General features: G+C 36.0%; 1 long non-coding RNA gene across 8 annotated transcripts in view; it reads right to left on the reverse strand.

Annotated features, from left to right (window-relative positions):
- The window catches only part of LOC116232912 (uncharacterized), a 266,674-nt gene that overhangs the window by 214,181 nt on the left and 29,192 nt on the right, over positions 1–23,301 (reverse strand). For 7 of the 8 annotated variants that reach the window (XR_016468020.1, XR_016468019.1, XR_016468018.1 and 4 more), the window contains one exon: positions 18,989–19,129. This is a non-coding gene — a long non-coding RNA (uncharacterized LOC116232912). Of the gene's footprint in view, positions 1–13,167; positions 13,855–18,988; positions 19,130–23,301 lie in introns of those variants that run through there. The other variant, XR_016468023.1, reaches the window with a different exon arrangement.

Raw genomic sequence — 23,301 nt, forward strand, 5'->3', positions numbered from 1 at the left:
CCAGCAGAAAAGCCAAGTTTCACAAACCGTTACAGGTGAATTGACCATGAATATTCCTTGAGATAAAACAAATTTATCTCCTAGGTGAAATGTTGACAGTGCTCTTTAAGCATAAATTCATAGGACACAATAAGTTTTCTGAGAGGCTTTAGTGCCCTCCAATAAATATAAATGGTTAGTTAATAACCATTTATATTTACCTGCAACAAATTAAATAAGAATGGGAAAATGCACTAAATCTTCAATCCTGTCTCTGGTAAGAAGCAAAATAAGTATAACTGGCCAATTTCAAACAGATTTCTTTGGCAGCTTTTCAAAGAGAGGAAGAAGCATGACACAAGTACTCTGCCAGGCCTCTTGCATCTCTGCGAATATTCTGTAAATGAAAGCACTTCAGTGCATCCCCAGTCAAAGTCATACCAGCTGTTGTTCCTCCTGCACAAATTCTCTGCTGCAAAATAGAAGATAAAAATCATGCCACATGGACAAGGAGGGAGGAAAACACACGCACAGAGTGTAAAAGTGATATTAATGGTTATTTTGAGAAAGAAAAATTTGCCTTTCAGCAGACATTTTGATACCCTCATAAAGTACCACCATGATGATGCCATAAAAAATAAAACCGTATCAAGCTAGGACTTCCATTTCTTTCTGACTCATGCAATTTTACCAGCTTTGTGTAAAGCTCACAGTGCTTTAAGAAACAACAGAAAGACACATTAACTCTGCAGTAGTTCATACAAACTTTCTGTGAGATAGGAAATGTATTCATGTTGAAAATATTGAGTCACTAACCCCTCAGACTGCATTCCAAAAGTCTACCAGAAACACTTCAATCAAGAGTGCGAGTATGTGACAGCCAAGCTATTTGGCTAAAAAGCTTTGTGCAGAATTATGTCGGCGAATCTAGTGCCCTCTAAATGACCTCATATTATGGCCATGGTATTAAGTCATGGAGAAACCTGTAAGTAAAATGAATAATTTTTTTTTCTTCCAAAATAAAAAAATAAAAAAAATAATAAAGAAAAAGGAAACTCTCAAGTTCCCAGTAAGAATGTTAAATCACCCCCTCTCCCAATGGAATGCTTCACTTTCATTTCCAAGTAGCAGTGAGCCTATTGACCCCCATGGTGTTATCCTTTTCACTGCTCTTGCGGTACTTTCTTTAATCTCTCGGATCAAAGATTGGTCAATAAAAATCATCTCTGCTTTTGTGGGGAGCAAACAAACTGCACCAAGTCCTATGATAATTGCAAATCTTCACTAAAATCCCTAAGAGAAAAAAAAACGTTGACATTAACTTTTCAGCTGGAAATGATTTTGGTTATTTTTGTTCTAAATTAAATATTCAGAATGATTTTGTTTTGAATCAGTTGTTATCGGTTTATATTCCTCTATACTCATTGCATTCTTTAATTAAGTAATCTGAATTAAAGAATGAACCTACATTATATTTACACTTTGACATACAATATTTCTAATCAATTTATTTAAGTCTTAATTATACAAAAACCCCTGAGTTCTCAACAAAGGGTAAAAGATTGGATAGTATTTTAACAACAGAAATATTTGTTAGGACAGTTTTCAACAGCTTCTACACTAGATGGCATCTGAGGGGCCTGTGTTACACCTTCAGAATAAAATCTAATGAGAATTCAAGCAGGAAAAAGAAGAAAAAAATGAAGACCCTAATAGAATTTTTTTTTAAGAAATCATTGAAAGCTATTATCTCCCTTCTACTTAAGCTTAAAAATTTACCTCATTTTTTAATTCTCTTTCAGCTTTGCCCTATGTTTCCAATTTGCAGCATCCATATTCCAACCCTGGTGATTCTATATTTGGCCTCTCGTTATTTCCCATCAGTTTCCTTATAATCTGAACAGAAAGAAAATGACTCCTGTTTGGCAGAAACTTCTTAAAGTGGCTTATAATCGCTACACCTCTATCTCCTCTGGTCTCCCTGATGAACAAAGAGCATTTCCCTCTTTCAGAGTCTCAGGAAAAGCCCACACTATCCTAGTGATCCCAATAAGACATGGAAACAACTTTGAGCATTTCCATCAGGCTCTTCATCCCAAGATACACAGATTGGTAGTCTTGACATTTACTACATCACATCTTGTAAACATTGCCTTGATACCACATTTTTGTTGCCATCCCTAAAGTGCCTTCTTACGTCACCTGCAACTCACTGAAATCTACCCTACTGCCAACACAGCTTCTTCCAGCTCCCTTTTCACCCACCACATTTGCTTAGCTCTCAGGTTGCAACGATTCTGGCAGACTGTCACCCAAGCACTCCTTATTAGTGATTCACATTAAAAACAATCCATGCACACGACCAGAACATTACAGTAAGAGAGAAATTTCAACATGCTGAGATGCATCTTTCCTGAACAGAGATCCCAGACTTGGACCTTGACTTCACGGAGACTTAAACCAGGTCTTAAATGTGCTATAAATCATACCCTTGTTTAGCAGTTGCCTTTTGGCTCACACAGATAATAGACCTGGACTTCTTTCTTTTTTGTTCTATGTGTTGCCTTTAATGCAACATGGAGTGATAGAACATGAGACTAAAAACACTGCTCAGAAGTACCGAACCACAATTATTTTCTCATGCATTTATTGCAAGGTCAAAAGCTATTCTACTGGTGCACAAATTTGAAAAGCAAAACTTGGCTTCCAAACCCTGATTCCTAAACTCCAGATGCCAAGGCTGAGCACGCAGCTTGTGTTCACACATTGTGCTTTTTTGTTGAGGATCACAGAGAAGCACTCTGCAAATCAGGTTTGGCCCATTAGTTCCCAAGGCAAGCTCAAGGCGTTCCGAGGACAGGCAAAGCTTAGGTGAACCCAGATCAACCAAAAACAATAAAAGAATAACCTTCAATTTCCTGTATCAACAAATTCCTCATTTAAAATTTGGAGCATGTAAACAACTTACAGATAGGTTTTTGTCCACTTCCTAAACAGTTTTTCCTCTATCAAGGGGAAAGCATTTTGTCAGAAGGAAAATAGATGAAAAAAAAACTTTTTAGCACCTAAGAATTAACAGTTGCTATTGAAGAAACAATCTTTTGTTCTAAGATGCAGAAAGGGAGGCCTGCTGGAGGTGTCCACAACTGTGCCAGTGATAGTACACAGAGAAGCTAACAAAAGGCAGCCATGCTGTCTGCTGCAGCATTACAAATGGAGAAAAATACAGAAAGCTGAAGGAAAAAAGCAGAGCAAGAAGCTAATTTCACAACAGGTTTTAGAAACATTTAAAAATACAAAAATAATATTTGAATCTTCTACGAAGGGCAAAGCTGACATTAACTTATTTACACTGTTGCAGTAACTCTATAAAAACATTTCTTTGTTTAGAGGGACTTCATCATGATTCAAAAATAGTACACATTTTATATTTTTTTCAAATCACAATGCATCTGACACAAACACCACATACATCACAAAGTACAAACAAACACATGTCTATGAATATAATGGTACACCATTTAGAAGATTTCCCATACATGATAATAGCAACTCATTTAAAATATCATGGTTTGATTTTGTTTTTTAAATAAGGCACTCAGATACTAAAAATGGAATACTTCATATAGAAAATAGGTCGCTATTCTCTAAAATTGCCTCTAATGTTAGCTGAATATTAATAAAATCCATAAACCATTAGTACATTATAGCTGCTTTGTTCTGAATTACATAGACCTTTTATGTTTATTCCTCAGTGAAAACGCATAAAAAAAATGAAATCCTCTCTAATTGTGCTCTCTGAAGATAGCTGGTAAAATCATTTCTAGCAGCAATAAATCAATTGTAGTATTAAAATGACCTGCCAGGTGCATCTTCTGGGTATCAGACTAATTAAGGGAATGTATTAATTGCAACTATTCATCAACACCACCAATGTTGTTAGGTAACCCTTACAATGAATTTTTTTTACCACATTATCCAGCTATGAAAATGCAGTTTGACCAAACATAAGGGATTGAACAAAAAAAAATTTAGGAGTATGCACAGCTTTCTTCATTATGTCACTAGAAAAGAACTGTGATAAAAGGACACCAATCAGTCAAGATAATATGATTATATATGCATATCAAATTTATACATATATATTTCCATCTCAGTGGAGTGTTTTATGAGGTTTTAAAATCTGATGCTCTTACTTTGTATTCTGTTTTTTATTCCTCAACATCTTTTGGTTTTTTTTAATCAACGGACCTACATTTTCTGTAGCTACAAGCCAAATGTGACTAAGATTAGAACCCACTGGCCTTCGCTACAAAAGATCATTTACTTCTTAAAATATGGCTTACTGGCATCTTTCTTATTTTTCCACCAAAGCTCCTTTATTAATCTGATCTATACATTTCCATAAATGCAGACGACATCATTTGTGTGTGCTGTTTTGTATGCATCACTGGTTCCTCTCATTTTCCCAGAGAGCTCTGAAGCTGCTCACCAAAACTTCTGAAAAATGTTGGTACTCTCTTCTACAAGCAGAAATTCTGGGTTGTACAACATGTTAATCTACTTCAGACAAAGCAATGAAAGTTGCAGGGTGCTACAAAAACTACCACACACATTTCTTTGCTATGCTTTACGGTCTAGATGCTTAGAAAAGAGAGATGATCAGAGGATGATGGAGGAGAAAAAGCATATTTGTGCCAGTTCAATTAGTAAAATACAAATAAACAAAAGGACAAAATCTGGCCTAGTTCATGATCTTTTCCCCAGTATGTTTTAAACACTGATATCTATTAGACCGGTCCATTTTTACCTAATATATTGGGTATTTAAGTCACTTTGGTATCTCAGCACTGAAAATAGTTAAAAATAACTGTGACTCTTTCATTGTCAATTCTATGGCATACATCACACTCTGTTTCAGGTGAAGCAGAGATCCAGTAACATTTGTAGATGTATAGCAGGTCATTCGGATTATAAGAAATAAAGTAGCATTTCTTTGGGCTGTATATTCATGGATGGGCAGTGAGATCAGTCGTGCTTGGCACAATTGGTTATTTAGCTACAAACCACTGTGTGTACATTTACACTAGAATAAGAACATCTGGATTTTGTTCAGAGAAGTAGAGGCTGGGAAAGACTTCATAGCTCTGAGGCTCCTGGCTGTGCTTTTGCAAAACTACTCAAGCCTTACTTGTGCAGAAAACCCAGAGAATTATGCTGTATACTCTGGAGGTCATGGCACTAGATACTGGTAATCAAAGTCACAAAGCAAGCTCTAGAGCATCTGCCGCCTTACAGTGCAGATGCCCAAGCAGCAGCCTCCCAGTTGCCCCCAGCTCAAGCACCCAGTGTTAGACAGTGTGACAGGCACCTGGCATGCAGCAGCCAGCATTCAGTGCCCACAGAAATGCTTCTTTTTACACAAAGCTCTACAAACGTGCTGCACACCTGACTTCCAGCACGACTTATCACAGGTTTCAGTGGCTTCCAAACAGCTACTGGCAGAACTGTCTAACACATTGAATTGCCATGAAAATAGACACACGGTGGGAAAAGCTTGAATCATTTTTATTTCTGACTCAAATTAAGAACGTATTTCCTACTTTTAAAATCTAATCATATGTATACGACATGATATAAATATGATATGACGTAGATTATTTGTAGTGGGATGTGAACTGTAAATGCTAGCTGCTTATCTCCAGTTTGCATCAAAATATCTGAAGAAATGTTCCCGATCGTCTTTGCTATTCAAAGAGTTAGAAATAGAAGTTCACAAGTAAGACATTGTTCCTGTCTCTTCCTTCACTACCCAGACTACTTTCTGATCTTCCTTTTGTCCTCAATCCTTTCCTTATCCCTTTCACCTCTCTTTCTCACTCTCACTCCGTCCCCTTGATCCATCAGACACAGCCAAGCTATCTGACACCTATGCCTTAAAGTAATTTTGGACAGAAGCAAAATGCCCTAGAATCCTTAGTAATCCTCCTTAGATCCATGTACTGAGCCCTGGTTTGGCTCTTTTATAGCCACAAACAGACTTTCAGCTAGCTAGCCTGGAAACCAAAAGCTGCCTAAGAAACACAGGAAGGACAACAAGGACTGAAAGAAAATGAGCCTGTTCAAGAGGAAAATAATCATCTTCAGTCTTAGTGTTATGTATACACAAGTAAGAACGAACCGATCAACAAATAAAAGTTAAGGAACTCACTGACTATAGGAGGTAAACGAGCAGAGAGCAGTTTCATGGATCAGGATCTGTCTTTCCATCGCGGCTGTGAACACACTGCGTCCTGGCACAAGACAATGGTTTCTGAACATCAGTGGTTTTGTGAATTATTGAAACTACAACATCATCCTGCAAGTCCGCAGAAAAATGTCTTTCACCCCTTGTCATTCCCTATTGAGTCAAAGTGTAGTTTTTGACATACCAGAGTGGGATTTTTCTTTGTCCTTTTCCAGTACAACTAAATCAAAAGCCATGAGGAATTCAGAGAGGTAAATAAAAAATAAAACACACACACAAAAAAATCAATAGACAGCTGCCAAAACTCTGTGGATAGAATTAAAGTCAGAGTTAAATTACCTTTCATGACTAAGCAGGAATTGAGAAAAACTGAAAAGGCTGCTCGTGCCACACTTGGAAGCTAAGGGGCTCTTCCACAGGCCCAAATACAAATGGCAGGTTTCAGTGGTAGGTCATAGCTCCCGTGGCTACTTATCTTTCGAAAGGGGGAAACATTCAACAAACTTAGAACCCCTAAGTGAGGAGATATGGCAGATTCTTCATGCTGCTGTCCAATAAAGCCATTTTGTCTCTCCACTGCATCATCTCTTCATGAACAAACCCCTCATGGCAGAACAAAATAGCTGAGAACACCCAAGAAATGATAATCCTTCATTTTATTGTTCCTCGAACATTCTATAAATTATGAGTATTGGCACTGAAAGAATGTGAAGATTTTCTGATAGATGGAGGAATGTGAAAAAAGGAGGAAGAAAACCGAGGAGGAACAGACTGCTGCCTCTTAGCAATTCCTAACATTGGAACATTCTACCTAGACAGGTGCCTGTCAGTGTTCAACAGGCATTTGGACAATGCCCTCATTAACATGCTTTCCCTTTTGGTTAGCCCTTCGGTGGTCAGGCAGATGGGATAATTATCTTTGAAGTTTCCTTCCATTTCAAATGAACTATTTTATTCCAACTTCAAAGAGCACTCTCCACATTTCCAGATTTTGGCTCAACAGCTGTAAATCTGCACCAGGCACAGAGTGTCTCAGGGTATGAGGCTAATGCTCGTCTGCAATACCTTGTTCCCCAGAAACCACCAGGCAGGACAGATGTCAGGAGTGTTGCACCAGACTTGCTCTGTAGCAGGGAGGAGAAGCTGACCCCAGGTCATAGCAAACGCAGTCAGATGAAGTAATTCCTGACATGTCTATCTGCTGACAACATCGGATTACGTTTTTGTAAGATAGAAACAAACTCATTCTCCGTGATTTAAGTCATCAGCCATTTCTAAAACTGTTAATTGAATTTCTCCACAACACAACAAAAAAAATATACATATCATATAAGGCAGTTCTTTTTGGTTTTCCTTTATCCTCCATTGGAGAACATGGAACATCCCTGTTATGAAGGACTGCAATGTAGACATGGGCAGCTCCTCTCCTTTCCCCAAAGAAGCAATTTACAACAGTGAAAGGATGTTAAATCAGGGGATCAAACACACAAGATGCTTAAAAGCAGGTTTTGGCTGCCACAGTGATGCACCCTAATGGGGGCAACAACAACTTAATGCCACACAAATCCATCTTTCTGGTAGGACCATAAGGCTCTGAGGCAGCCTGACAGCTGATTCCACCTCTCTGGGATGTCAATAGTCCGCAATGCTCTTAGAGAAGCCCAGCCCAGACTTAAGCAGCTTTACCCACTCTTACTTCCTTAGGATGAGTTACAGCGTGTGCTGCAACAAAACAAGGACTTTCAACACTGTCTTGTCTTGTGCTCCTAGCAGTAAGCTTTTGCAATAGGCTGTTTTTAATTAAACTTCTGCTTCTATATTGAGAAACTATGTTTTTGCTTAAAAAAAAAAAAAAGAAAGAAAGAAAAGAAGAAAAAGACTGCTTAATATAGGCTTGGTAAAATAAATAAAAACACATTACCACAACACGAAGATCACGAAAATCATGAGAATTGACAAATTCATGATTTTGTAGAGAATTTATTTTTGACTGTTTCAATCTGGCAATAATGGTTTTCAAGAACACGCTGTCAGGGAAGGCAATGAGAAGCATAATCAGCACTAGATCATTTTCTGATCATAGTTATCAAATTCCCCCAAAATTCAGACTAAAAGTTTAGAAAGAAAAGTGTATGTGAGGCTGTGTTTTGCTTTATTTTGTACCAAGTCATTTTCAAGCACGATCTTGACCTTGATTTTTTTGTTGGTTTTTGGTTTTTTTATAGCTGGCTTCAGAACACATTTGCTTAGTCTGCTTTACAATAGTCATTGGCTTATTTCTCCATGAGTGTAGTAACAATGCAAAATTTTTAGTCTCAACCACTCTAGACAGCTGCCCATACAAGCACCTCATGTAAGTATGTGCCATATAAGTAATGGCACATAAGTACCTCATTTTCAAGGGTCATTGCTATGCAGCAAACCAAAAGTCAGGTATCCCTGTTTTAGCTCTTTCCTACCATCCACTAATTCAAGACACACATACAAAGATATGAAAATATCAATAGTTTTGTGTGTACACTAAAACACACCATTCTTTGTTCTCTTAAAAAGGAATTTCACCCTAAACACTTTGTCCATAACAGCACCAAAACCACTACAAAGCAACAGCAAAATCCATACCTATAGTCTATGTTTCATCTGATTGTATTGGTACACAAGCTTCAAACCATTAGCAGTAACTGAGTTCACCAGTTTCTCTCTCTTCTTTTATCTTAACAAAACAAAAGCACCTTTTTTTTTCCCCTCTCAAATGCATATATTAATTCTAAAACCGTCTCCTTCTTCCACTTGTTCTAATAAACATTCCTTTCTTTACTCCTATATTCTTCTCCTATACTATTGTATAAGGGGCAGTTGCTTTTTTTTTTAAATAAATAAATCTAACAAAATTTTAATTAATGAGATTGACAGATACACAACATATACCACAGGTACAAACAACTATCAATCCACAAAACAATCTGTTGCTAATATCAAGATTTCATGCCATTCAGTATGAGAAGAAATTTAAATAAGCATTTTATTTAAGCATATTTAAGACGGCTAGACCTCATTTAGCTAAACAACCATCTGTCTTCCACAGCACGAGTAGCTTTAAAAACCATTGTTTAGGACTTCATCACCCCTGCCCAGTGCACAAGTCAGGATGAATTTTGCTGAATCAGGGTCTTAGATCTAAATGATACCAATTTTTCTTTTCACACTTCAGATTTCCTCTCTTTAAGAAGAAAAAAAAAAAAGCTCTATTTGTTTACCTGTTCGCAATCTCTGCACTAGTAACAGAATTCCTGCCAGTGAATACAACAGGGATTAAAATCAAGCTTTATCAGAAATTTCCACCGGAGCTGCTTTGTTTAAGAGTCTTTATTAGCTCACTGCCTTAAAGATAAAAAGGAAACAATTTCCATTGCAAAGACTGCCACCTATTTCTTAGATAGTACCATATTTATATTTATTTCCATATGCTAGAAAATATTTACAGCATCATACTGTCAGTTTTCACCGATAGGATAACAGAATATTATCTGAGAGAAGGCAAAAATTCATGTATATCACTTTTCACACTGTAGAAAAGTACATTAGAATAACCACGTCAAACAGCTAAGATTTTCTATAATGAAAAATATCATTTTGAAATATTCTAGGCCAAAGAAACTGACAAAGCACGGCAGCTTTAAATCATCTTTATTTTCTTAATAAATCCTAAAGCAGTGTTGGTATTTGTCTTTCCCAATTCATATCAGTATTTTGCAAATCAAAACAACAATGATGGTATCAATACATTTCATAAACTGTTAACTTTATGCAGTATGCTTTATTACTAAATAAATTTATTGCCACTTACATAAATTATTGCTCTCATTTCTTTTTAGTTAACATTACAGTGACATTAGAAAGCCAGCTTATGTGTATTAATGTATCACTAGTGATACAGGTAGCTCCTCCTGTAAGGTATACATACACTTTCACATATAAACTGTATTCCAGCCACAGCTAAACATAAATACATTTGTATTCTATTCTTTTATCCTTTCCATCCTCATTTTCCTCAGTAGTCCAAACAATTGAGAATTGCACATTTCATCTGTTGCCAGTGCTTCAATAATTATGATGGAGATGTAAAGGAAATGATACACTCTGTGGATGATTAAATCAGCCTAAACATTCTCCTCATGATTCATTGTGGCATGAATGAAGACACCATATTTTTAGCCTTATATCTGTCCTGCTAATTTTCCTTGGCTTCATTATTTTTTTTGTCTGGTATCTTTGACCCTTCTTTTGCTTCCCCCCATCATCTGTCTCTCTCTTTTTTCTTCTAATTAGGTCACTTTTTTTTTTTTTTCTTCCCTGTTCTTCTTGCTCCAGGTATACTTCTGTCCCTGCTCTCACCTCTTTTCCACATTATCTCTTTCTAAGCACAATACCAATGCCACATTTTTTTCCCCTTTCTGATTTGAGAAAGTCTTTCTTTCCTCTGTCCCTGCCCAGGCTTCCTACCCCCTGCCTAAGCTTTTCCTTTCTCCTCTATTATGAGGTATGGTCTCTTATATTTCTAGCTCTAAAGTTCACTGAGCTTTTGGGAAGAGAAAACTACAGCAGTGGTGAAACAACATAGGTTTGTCCAAAACTACTGCTGGCAATTCAGTTCAGTTATCGGCTTTGTTCTCAAGTAATAGTATAATCACCCTAATTACAGGAAGTGTAAAAACAAAATAAAATATAGTAAAGTAAAACAAAAACACCAAGACAAATCTCTGAGGGAAAATAACACTTGCAGAAATTCTTTTCCCAGGAGTTTCACAGACTGCCTATGCTGTGTGGTTGCTTTTTAGAGGATTATAACACAGAAAAGCTCAACAGAAATTGCCGGATTTAAGTGAAGAGATTGAAGTATCTCTACAGGCAACAAAACTGCACTAACAAAATCCAGATGAAAAACTAGTTAAGGTTTTTTTTAATTGTTATAACTCTCATCTAATATACAGTGGACCCTATACACCTCTTCAGTTCTGCACTGGTGCAGCCAAATGATTCAAATCAAAGAGAGTTTTGTTGTGTTTTTTTTTTCAGCAGTACCTAAAACGTAGGAAGACAGGAAAGCAACGATCATATTTATAGAGAAGAAGAACTCAGATAAAGGCACACCTGGGAAGATGTGCCATGATGGTATATTCACACTCATACTTCATCTCTCAAAGTACACTGAATTAAAGCAATTTAATATAACATTATTAATACTTGTATTGTTTTGTAAACCTAATATCTACACCTGTGCAATGCTCCTTTCAAAACAGCCGCTTTTTCAAGATGATTCCTGAAACCAACTGGAGGCATTTCTATAAACCTCTCCCAGACTGCATCCTACACTTTAATTTTCTCAAACCCTTCTCATTTATAAAGAGATTCATTCTTCTACACCTATATTGAAAATATTCTTCCCATTCAATATGTACACCCGTTGCTACAATATCATGTACTGCTTTGTATTTTGCAACAAGACAAAAGGGTAGGGAGTTTATTCTGGAAAATTAAATAACTGTAAATTAATTTTGGATTTATGGATTGCTTTTAAATGTTGCCTTTAACTTTGTCTTCAAAAATAAATTAAAAATCTATAAAGTCAAACAGAGTTTTGTTGGATTAACAAAACTTTACAGTATAGTATCTTTGCCTTCTTTTTTCTCTCAAAAACACATTGGGCAACATTTCCAGAACTGGGCAGACATGGCTGATTCTTAGGACTATTAAAATTGAAGGAAATCTTAGTGATCACAAGGGACAATTTAAAAAGATGCCATCAGTCAGTAAAGTACAAAAGCTTTGTTTGGTTATCTGATTTTAGGCATCCAAAATGAGAAATCTGGAATTGCATAACTTCAGGGAAAGTTTACATGGAACAAAAACCTGTGCAGAAATATATTAAATGCTGTCCAGAAAATGTTACAGTCAGTTTCTGTTTTTATTTTACAGTCCATCATTGCTCACATTCAAAAGAGATGTACTTGAATATAATTCAAAAGAGTAAACTGGGAGAAGTGAAGAATTGAGACTATATTGAAAAAAAAAGCAGAGAACAGAAAAAGGCAGAAAAAAAGGCAAAAGACAGCTTGAACAGATCTAAAATTAACTCTGACAGGACTTTCTAAAATCTGAGAAGCAAATACATGGCTTCTTAGTTTGTGAATGCTACTCATTGGAAAAAAAATTGTATTCACCCATAAGTTAGAAGGAGAATTCGTAAACTTACATTGCAGTAATGTAGTTGAGACCATTTTGCCATCCCCCTTTGGAAAAAAACTGTTAACATAAGCTCAAAAAAAAAGTTATATTCCATTCACTGCCCTTGTATATTTTACAGAGTCACTTCAAGATAAATAGTGCTGTGATAAGAGGAAAAAAAGCATTAGCTCTTGCATTTCAGCAAAACTATTTTATCCTGAAAAGTTCTGCAGAAATTACACTATGCAAGTGATATTTAATTGTAACATAAAAATTAAACACCATTTACTTGATGTAAAATTGGGATAGTATGTAAATTAAGTAAGTTTCAATTCATGTCGTCTTACTCACATCTGTTGGCAGTTTAAATAGTTTTAGTGTCATTAATTGTTATAAAAGTGCAAGATTTGCTGTATGCTTGCCACTTAGGACCAAAGGCACAAAAGTCTAATTGAACTAAGTAATTAGTAATTTGTCATTTCCTATTGTCAGCAATTACTTTCCATTAGAAATCCTCACTGAAAATTCTAATTTGAAGTGAGGTTTGCATTTTATTGCTGTCCATCCAAATTAGTTTAAAACTGACAGCTACATTTTCATTTAAAAATTTAAAGATATTAAATATGCTTGAAGACACTGAGGCATATTTTACCCCATGAGTAGTTGTGATAATTTCTCTGGACTCAGAAGAATGAGAAACATAATCCAAAATATTTCTTTCTTCAATTACAAAGTATGCACCAGCGTTACATGGCAGGCCACATCACACTCTTGCTCATACAAGTAGCCCCTTTAATTGGCAATTTAAATGAGTAATACAAACAGAGTACGACACACAAAAATATATTGACATTTCTGTGATTTCTTATTTATTCCTATGCATAGAACCTGAAATACACATTGAAAGCAGAGGTGTAATGAGAAGGGAACTGTGTACTTCCATAGCATGTCCTAGAGGATTTCCTTGTGGTTTTGCTGCAAGAACAATTTTTCTTTTGTTATTTTTCAGACTTGTTAAAGCAATCAGAATTAACTAGCTGCAAATGCTCCACATGCAGTGCAAGGCAGCACTTGGGAGGGCAAGAGTGCTGCAGGTTTATCAGAAATGCACGGGGATGATTGGCCATAAGAAGGCAGCGATTTACAGTTAAGAAGTGTCAAACTGATAGTTATCATTTCATGGCTCACAATACAGAACAGTCAAGAAAGTGGCAACTTGGTGCCTGGTGATACACTTCTGCTCCCCAGTATGATCCAATCCTGAAAGCAGAGGAGAGCTGGATGTCCCAAGGGGCCAAGAAGTCCACTTTAAGTCCACTTTACTTGGTTGGCAGCAAGGACAGAATAGAAAGGCTATAAATCCACCACAATCCTAGAGCTCTTTTGCAAGCAAGTTGTGTTATCTGAAAGCAACATGTGAGTTTTTTTGTTTTAATTTTTAAAAATGCTCAAAGTCTGAAATAGGATCGCGCTCTGAGTTTACTTTGCAACAGAGTTTAACAAACATTCATATTAAATGTGCTTAGAAGGTACCAGACGGATATCAGTTGCTATCCACTTGCAAGCAAAACTCATAAAAATACAGAAGATAAAAGGCATGTGATAAAGTTTTGCACCATAATGAAATGAGGAGAGGAAACTGATGTATAAAGACTTGGCCAAGTGTATGGTGATATTTCAATGTTTTAATCTTCAAAATTACTAATCTATTAAGGTCAGAAGACAGAATTGCACAGTTATGCATCTAGTAATGGAACTGTTACAGGTAGTATCAAGCATATTCACTCTTCAACTGCAGCTTTGTAGTACACTGGTGTCTTTCTTTTTTCTTAATTTATGTGATATGATAATTAACCTTTAAATCTAGCAATAGTGATGAATTTCTCTTAAATAGTTATTATACATTCATATTTCCTGAAAGTACACATCTTTCACTGAAACTCTCTGATATATAGTTAATCTGTATCACAGAAATCACTAGCACCCTATATTAAGGGGCTATTAATTAATACTACTTTAGAACTTAATTCCTGCAAAGAAGCATACTATATCCACGTGCTAACAGAAAGCTCGTCACAATTAAGACTATGAAGAAAAAAAAGAATCCCACTGATTCTCCATTAAGAAGTAACAGATGTTTACCATATTACTTTCATTCCTGGAGTACCAGGAAACCTCTCAGACAGAGAGCATCAGAGGACCCCTTTCTTAAAATGATTTAAGCACCAATTTTTCAGTTGCAAGTTTTATTCCTTCTTCAGGGGAAAAATGAAAAGAAAAAAAAATAGAGCTAAAAAAAAAAAGGAAAAGATCAACAGGACTTTCAGCACAAGTCTACTGGACTGGCAACAACCTCATCTGCAGCCCCTATCCCACCACCTTCCACTGCATCCAGTTTTACTTTGTAGTGTGCTGGTAGGAGATTACAATCATTAGATGTTTGATAATGTTAAAAGGACAGTCTGATCTCCACATGTGTAGAATGCTTCCTAATTACGCACTTCCTAATTCCATGTAGCCTTCATAGCTAAGGTTTGGATGTGTTTTTCAGAATAATAGAGATAGTAGATGCATTACAAATGGTTATTCTGCCATTTCTGCAGCTATGTTTAATTGCCAGTAAGGCACTGAACAAAACAGAGAATTAAATTAAAAGTTCAATAAACACTGATCAATATTCTTGTAAATACCAAGTCTATAAAATGATCTTCTCTTTAAATGTAGTTATACTACAGGTGCTGTGTAGACAAGCTGCATTTGAATTTCATGCAATGCTTGAAAGCCCAGTTAAATTTCTTCCCAGTAAAATTATTTTGAAACTAGGAACACTTGTGTTTTTTTTTTTTTTTAATAAATTATAAACCTGCTTTTATTCTTAAACTGATGCTGTCTTCTGATTTTGCATTAGCTCACGATCAGCTGAATAAAGAAGTCATCTTCTGTCTAACATGTAAATAAATCATCAGCTTCAGTTACTTTACCACTAGCTGTTTGTCATTCAGGAAAATAATGGTTAATCAATGACTAATCAATGAAGATGTGTAACGTATTAGTTTGCAGTCCTTCATCATCCTATTTTCCTCAATTGCCTGGGGGTTTGTGTTCAGTACTTACAGAATCGATTACAATTGTGAGTGATCATTCAGCTCATGTTGAGAGCTGTCAGCTGTGCTTTCTGCTAGGAGTTTTTACCCTCCTGTTTAATACAAGATGCTAATATTTAGCTGCATCTGACAAGCTAGATACCGTAGTAGAAAATTTTATAAGGAGTGCTTAAGTAACTAATTGCAACACTACATGTCACTTGATGAAACTAAACTTTTCCTGACTTCACAATAATCATAAGCATTACTGGCTTGCTGTGGAAAATTAAAGGAAAATAGCTGTCTGCTTGAGTCTGATCATGCCTGCAGGGAAGGTCTAAGAAAGGCAACTGACAATGATGCCTTTGTGCATAACTGCAGGGGGAAGACAGATAATTCTTCAATTTTCATATAAACTGACATTCTTCACCATATGACATTCATGCGTGTGCTCAATTCCTTACCAGAGCCAAGAGAAGAGTTGGACCCACAGACTTTTGATACAAAACAACATAAACGAGTAACAAAGGTGTTTTATAATGAAAGTTACGTTTCACTGCTTGACAAGACTGTTTTCATTGAAGCAGATTTAAGCTCGTCACCAACAAGGAGAAAAGATTGGCTGTTGTTCTCACACACACTCCAAGTATATTACCACCAATGTATAGGCTTATTCACTTTAATTATTGTTTTCATACCTCTCTTGGAAAACGTATGTCAGTAGTAGTCATAGGGTGTGATGGTGGAAACTAATAATTGTTAATGTATTTCATTAAATATTTAGAACGGAGCAGTATTGATTAAAACGGCGATGCATAAGCACCCATTTCTGTAGTTTTAGCTCCAACAGCTCCCTCTTGTGACTGAAGAAGAAAAGCTCACTTGCTAGAGCCCGGCTAATTTGTATGTCGAGCTAAACTTGCCGACATTCTACGCAGTCAATATAAGAAAAAAAAAGGGAGAAAGAAGTTGACTTATCAGAAAATCATGCTACTGTATATTTTTTTTTTTTTACTTTAAACATGTAGTTGTGTAGTTCAAGATAATCAAGGTTATGTAGAAATTTAATCTCCTGAAGATTTGTTTGAAAATCACATTGGTAGAGAGAGATTTCTCCATTTATTTAGGGAATGTAACTGCTGAAAGTGTTGCCTGTTAAAAGTATTTTAGGCTCTGTTCTGTTGCCTTATTCTGAGCTGATGTGATAAAAAGGAAAAATAGCAACAGATTACAGGAAACAAACATTTTTCTGCCATATAGATTAAAGGCTGCACGGATGCCCACAGCACTGAAAATAATCTGAGCCTGCAAAATTTTTAGAAAAACAGCTGAAACCTCCCTTAATTCAAAACAATAAGTGCCCCATTAAAAACAGCTACAAAGCAATATTATTTACTTGCTACAGAGAACATTTCCAGTTTAAATCCTTTTTTTTAACCCTCACTTGTATTGGAAACCAAATGACCATTTGTAACACTAGTCACTGAGAACTTTTTGTTTACAGACAGACTGCCATAAACCACTTATTTTTAAAGCGATCAGAGTAACTACTGGCATGCATAGTATTACTGCACAGAACAAAACCAGAAGTGATTAACAATTGATTAGGAGACAGGTACTACACAAAAACGTATGGCCTACAAATGGCAGTGATCTTCCTACAATCAAACAAGAAACAAGGATCGTAAAGAAGCAAAGCTTCCCATAGCTATGTAGTCATGTTACCCACCACAACAAGCATCATTTTATTTTCCCTCCATTTTGGAAGAGCCCAGTGTTTTAATCTGCTTAGGTCTGCTTGGCTAAGCTCTGAGGATATGAATAAAATTCCTACTCAGAGCTTGGTTATTTCTCCTCATAAAGATTTCTACTCACAGAAATATTTAGCCAATAGCAAATTCATCTTTAAAACATCATGAACATTAACCCCAGCTCCAAGCCCTTCAAAATGACGACGCAAATAATTCCTCTGAAATCACAAAGTAAAGGAAACAACACTTTAAATCACATATGGCATTTTTGGTAGTAACTCCTATTATTTCTCATTTCTCAAATTCATGCCAAACGCTCAAGGCACACAAACAGGCAAAACAGATCCATTCTTACTTAATGTTTGGCGTTCACAGAGCATGCATGTCCAGCTAAGACAAGAACAAAAATGTGTCTGCTTATATTAAGTTCAAACTCTGAATTACTTGACTTTGCCACCTGATGCTTTTTTTTTTTGGTCTTGTATCTCCCAACAATACTGATGCTATTAACAATAACAGTCAGAAAGTACAGTGCCTCTGACGAAAATCTTCTCATTTATACCTTTACAAGCCAGAATATATTCTCACATGTCATGAAGGTACGTTTTCTAGCCTACTTTCCTTGGGTGAAATTGCTAATCTGTTTAAAAAAAAGGTACTTATTTACATCAAAACGTCTAAGCAATGATATTACATGAGAAAGACAAGAGTGCTAATTTCATCAAGGCAACTGATAAGCCTTATGAACTATGATATGATTCCTGATGCAGAGAACATTTTTCTTTTTTTTTTTTCCCCTAAGATATAATCATCAAAACAATGACAAATGAAAGACTCAGAAAAGGTTATGACTTGACAAAGTAACATTTTTAAAACTTGGACACCAATCAAATTGATGTAAGTATCAGTGATGCAACACTTTCTGACACTAAAGTCTTTACCACTGTCTAAAATATATAGAATAGCCTATTGTGATTGCTTAATGTCAACTTTTGTTCATAAGCTCTTTCATAAAAGTGAAACGGGGAAAAATGATTTAAAGCAGTTCAATTTGTCTATTTACCTTAATCTTTAACTATTCCCATATGTCTTAGCTACATGATGTATGACTCGCCATAAACCAATTTTTCAAAGATATACAAGACAGAAAAAAAGTCAGGCTCCTAACCTTTTATGCACTGAACTTCCATAGACAGCTGGCAAAACAAAACACTTCTAAGCTTCAGAAAAAGCTGAAAGGTTATTCTGCTTCCTTGCTTTTAGGAAACATTTGCATCTGCTAAATAGAAAACTGTTGAAATGTTTCATTATAACAAAAAAAATTCAAAGAATAAATGCTATGTCTATGCTAGTATTTGAATCAAACCAATAAATTTACGTTAGCTATTGTAATGAAACAATTAGACTTTCCCATGGCAAACAAAATCTGAAGTTGTGCACTCTTTTCAAAAAAACAGCAACACCATACAAATCTTTCCATAAAAAAATTGCACAAGGCGTAATGTCACTTTATTGTCATATGTATAACTCCAGGCACTTAGCCTACTGACCATTTTGATAAGCATTTTGTTGTTCTCACTTTAAAATGCATCAATCTGAAGTGCAAGGTAATGCAATATACAATTTTTCTTTAGTTTAGCAAGATGTTTATCGGCAATTTAGAAAACAAGAATCATGCTATAGAAGAAAGATGACTGACTTACTCAGAGCATCCGGCAGATTGGGGCAAAGCAGACATTAGTCAGCAGGAAGTTTTTGTTTTGTCCAAGAAGTCACAGCATTGGATGTACTTGGGTATTGGCAGTAAGTAGGTTATCAGGCAGGATTATTCAGAATTGCCTACCCTAAAAACAAAAATAAAACAATAACAACATAAATAAAAACAACAGAATAAAAATATGCATAGATAAAAACAGTTTTAGTTTTCTGGTACCAAATAGACAACATCTTTAATTCTGTGTGCTCTAGTAAACTGGTGAAGAAGTATAACGTAATTTCAATTTATCTTTTAAAACTGCATTCAGACATTTATTTAAATATTTTGAATTGAAGCAAGCTTCTACATTATTAATGGACAGAATTGTGAAGTTGATATTTTAAGACACCTTTTCATATCAAAAGGAGCAAAAGCTTTTCAGCAAGTCTAGCAATATCTGTATTGCCTGTAATTTGGCATCACTATGCATTTCAAAAAACATTTAGTGTCAGAGACAGACGAGGTAGAAATATCTGACAATGTGTAGGGGGGAATAAATGTTCTAAGAGTGTATTTTCAGAAACATGTCATAATATCTGCTTGTGGTAAAATAAAACAATAGGAAGGTGCATGTATAGAAAGAAGGAAAAAAAAATCTCTTAAATTTATGATTTTAAAAAAAGGAAAAATAGTTTTAATTCAAAATACTTTTTTTTTTAAATATATTTTGAACGACAGAATTAAAATGGCTGTCTTTTAAACTTCAAGTAAGCTTGAGAAACTGACTGCAGATCATGTATACAATGTAGGGTCAATGCTGTATTGAATTTCTAGACCATTTTCAGACTACCTTCTGGCAATGGAAGCATTTTGACCACTGACACTCCCTATGGGTATATCTGACTATCCTGGTACAATGCACCATTCCCCATTATTGAATCTACAACAAACTGCTGTAGGTTATTCATTGATTGAGTGTTTAAGTGTATTCTTTGGGAGCAAATGGAGAACGAAATCTGTAAACAATCACACACACAAAATCAGCAGAATTCTTTGCTCTGAGATGGTTCTCAGTTTCAACACTTAATTATCTATATGCTTTGATAATAATTCTGTCAGTTTAAATAAAGATGCACAGGAATTTTCCTTTTACTTTTAAAAGATGCACCAAGCTACAGCGTGGAGCTGCACATTTTATCTTATGGAAAAATTAAGTCATCATTGGCCAATACAACTACTACAGGGACATAAGGTTTAAGCACATCTGCCATACTTTATGCTAACATCTTTATCTAGATCAATTACAATATGCACTATCACTGTTAAATAAGCAATATAGATGCAGACTGCAGCTCTATAATATTACTAATGGAGGTTAGAACAGATATTAAGAGCTACATTTTCATAAGCTTAAGCAGTAATTGTATGTGCTTGTATGTCTGCGCATATATTCAATCAAGCTGTATTTTGATATCACAGAAAAATATTCCTTTTTCCATTTTAACCAGTGCAAAAATCTCTTTCCTTCTTATTTATATAGCTTTGAGCTCATTTGTACTGCTTGTCTGCCACTATTTATTTATAGCTATTGCCTGAGTGGTTCATATAGTATTAGGAAACTTAAAAATAAAGACAGTTGTAGCATGCTTTATCATAATTCCACCTCGGATCTAACAATAAATAAACAGAAGAGGCCATCCTCAGAACATATACAAATTGTATGATTTTAGTTTATATGATTTCATCTTGAGAAAACTTTTTGTGAATGTCACTGCAGTGCAAAACCATATTAAAAAGTTTACATTTCTTAGAATTAAGTTTTTAAAATATGTTTACCATAAATCTACAATACAGGTCCCCATACTCACTGCAAATGAAACTACAATATTATCACATTCAACATCAAAACAGCACCCAAATGCCAGAAACGTAGGAGTGCTCAGCACGTAAAGTCCTCTCTAAACATGTAGCAGAGAATTGACTGTGCTCCAAAGAGCTCAGAGATGAGCTGTTTGGAGCAAAGCACACAAGAACAACACAATGTTGAAAATAACTTTTTGCTCTATGAACTGAACTTCAGACTACCTTACAGTTCTCTTACACTAAGGTATTGAAGAAGGAGAACCTGCATTCTCTGTGCAGAAAGACTCCAGCATAAACTAAGCATGAATCACATTAGAAAACCAAGTGGCCAATTTGTGTATAACCCACATGGGTAAAACAATATTACAGTGTGCATGAAACCAAAGCCAGGCATTTTAACTACCCATGCAATGCAGGACAACACTCCACATGCTTGCTGACACCCAGGTGCACGTGGCCATATTCAGACTGCAGGTTGGATCGAGGTCTTCAGCAGGGTTCTCTAAAGGATGTCCCCTCAGACAAAAACTTATGTTCTCAGTCAATCCAGAAAGACCTGAGTTTAGACAGCCAGCGAGGAAGACTGCAAGTCGCACCGCAGTGAGCATCTGCAGGACAGCACAGACTCTCCCAGTGGGCGCTGCTGAGGGGATGCTGAAGTGCGCTATTAACTTGTGGGAAGGTATTGAGTTCTTCTGCTGTCTGAGGAGGTTCAAATCCATATACCTTCAACTTCCCCAGAGAGCAGCTCAGCCATCTGCCAGAAACCCCAGCCCATGCTTTCCCTTTCACTAACGTCAAATCACATAGAAAAGAAGAAAAAGCTCTATAAGCTTCTGTGGAATTGGGTATATCATCTAATTGCTTGCCAAATAACATAGGTGTCTAAAACTGTGTGAAGGAATGGAATTCATCTGTATCACGTATTTCTATAGCAATCCTGAGCATTTTGTCAGGACTTTAGCTGCCACTTCAGAAAGGGGCAGGCTTCCCCAAATACATCTTCTGACCACAAGAATATGTAAAGATACAACTGAATAATTCAGACTGTCTAAAGCAACATGAAGTATCTAATTTTTGACACAGCCTACACCTAAACCAGTAGCCTGTAAGGTTCCCAAGGCATCTCAGATACCAGAAACAGCTTACATTTGCTTTCTTGAGAAGCACAGGCAAGTCATAATGCTAATATACTTTCTGTATTTTTGTCTCTAGTTCAGATATCTTTTCATAACAGTCTCTAATCTAAGGAGACTTGCTCACCCATTCAGGTTCTAAATAAGCTCAGAAGCATCTTACTCTTGATCACTCAGCAACTCTGTATTCATGTGTCCCTTTGGGATGCTGTTTTTATGAACTAGATTCCATGCAGTTTGTATAAAAGAGTTAATTGAGAAGATGCCTAATAGTCACTGAATCAGAAAGCACAGCAGGGATTTTCCATTCCTCCTAGTTGAGTGGCCCTTTCAGGAGTCCTGGCTTGTTGCTTCCAGGCCAACACATCTTTACAGCAACAGAGGAAGAAGAGGAGAGCAACATAGGTACTCTACAGGATAGCAAGACCTCTCCCTGGGAAGGCAGTACAGATCTGAACCTGATACAAATTTGGGTCTCCACCAATCTGACTGTTGCTCCTTCTGCTGAACCCTCGATATCAGTCATCAAAAATTCCTTTCAGGAAAACAATACCTTCTCTTTTGGTGTTATTTTATGGGTTTTTTGTTGTTGTTGTTGTTCATTTTTGCAAAGAAACAGCCCTCAGGATCAAATACCAAGAGATAACTTAGGATTATAAATAACACATGGAGGTTGAGGCTCTGAAAAATTAATGCAGTGTTTCATATATTGATCATAATCATGATTTCCTATTGGCTATTGTGTATGTTTGCCTCATCAGCGTATTTGCATAAAACAGACCAGTAAATCTGATCGTTACTGTTATCAGTATATCTTTCTCAATCAGAGAAGCCTAAGTAAAGGTTTCATCTTGCAAAGGAGGCACCAAAATATCAACTATTGATCCATAATCGCATAACAGTGACATCACTGTTGTACAGTGACCCTTAGGAGCATGTGTATGTTCAGGTCCAAACACAAAAGTAACTACAAGCTTTACAAAAAGTTTGTAAGTATCATTTCCTTGAATCTCCTGCAAACAACCAACTTCACGTTAATTCTGTTATGTTATAGGGCTTCCTTTAGGAACCTTTAGAAGTGAGGTTTTATATCGTGGGAATTTTCAGCATACTTCAAAGCAAGCCAGTAACAAAAAACAGATAGAGCAACAAGAAAAGCAGTTTTGTTTTATAATCAATAAAATTCTATAAGACTTCCAGTACACTTTCCTTGTAAGCTCATCTTGTAAGGTTGGGCAAAACTAGTAAGAGCAGTATTTAAACAATCACCACCATACCACATTCCAGTTTTCTTGTATTCTAGCTGATAGGTGAAGGAGAG

The sequence above is a fragment of the Phasianus colchicus genome, chromosome 7 (genome assembly GCF_987193195.1).
Source record: "Phasianus colchicus chromosome 7, bPhaCol1.hap1.1, whole genome shotgun sequence".
Taxonomy (NCBI): Eukaryota; Metazoa; Chordata; class Aves; order Galliformes; family Phasianidae; genus Phasianus; species Phasianus colchicus.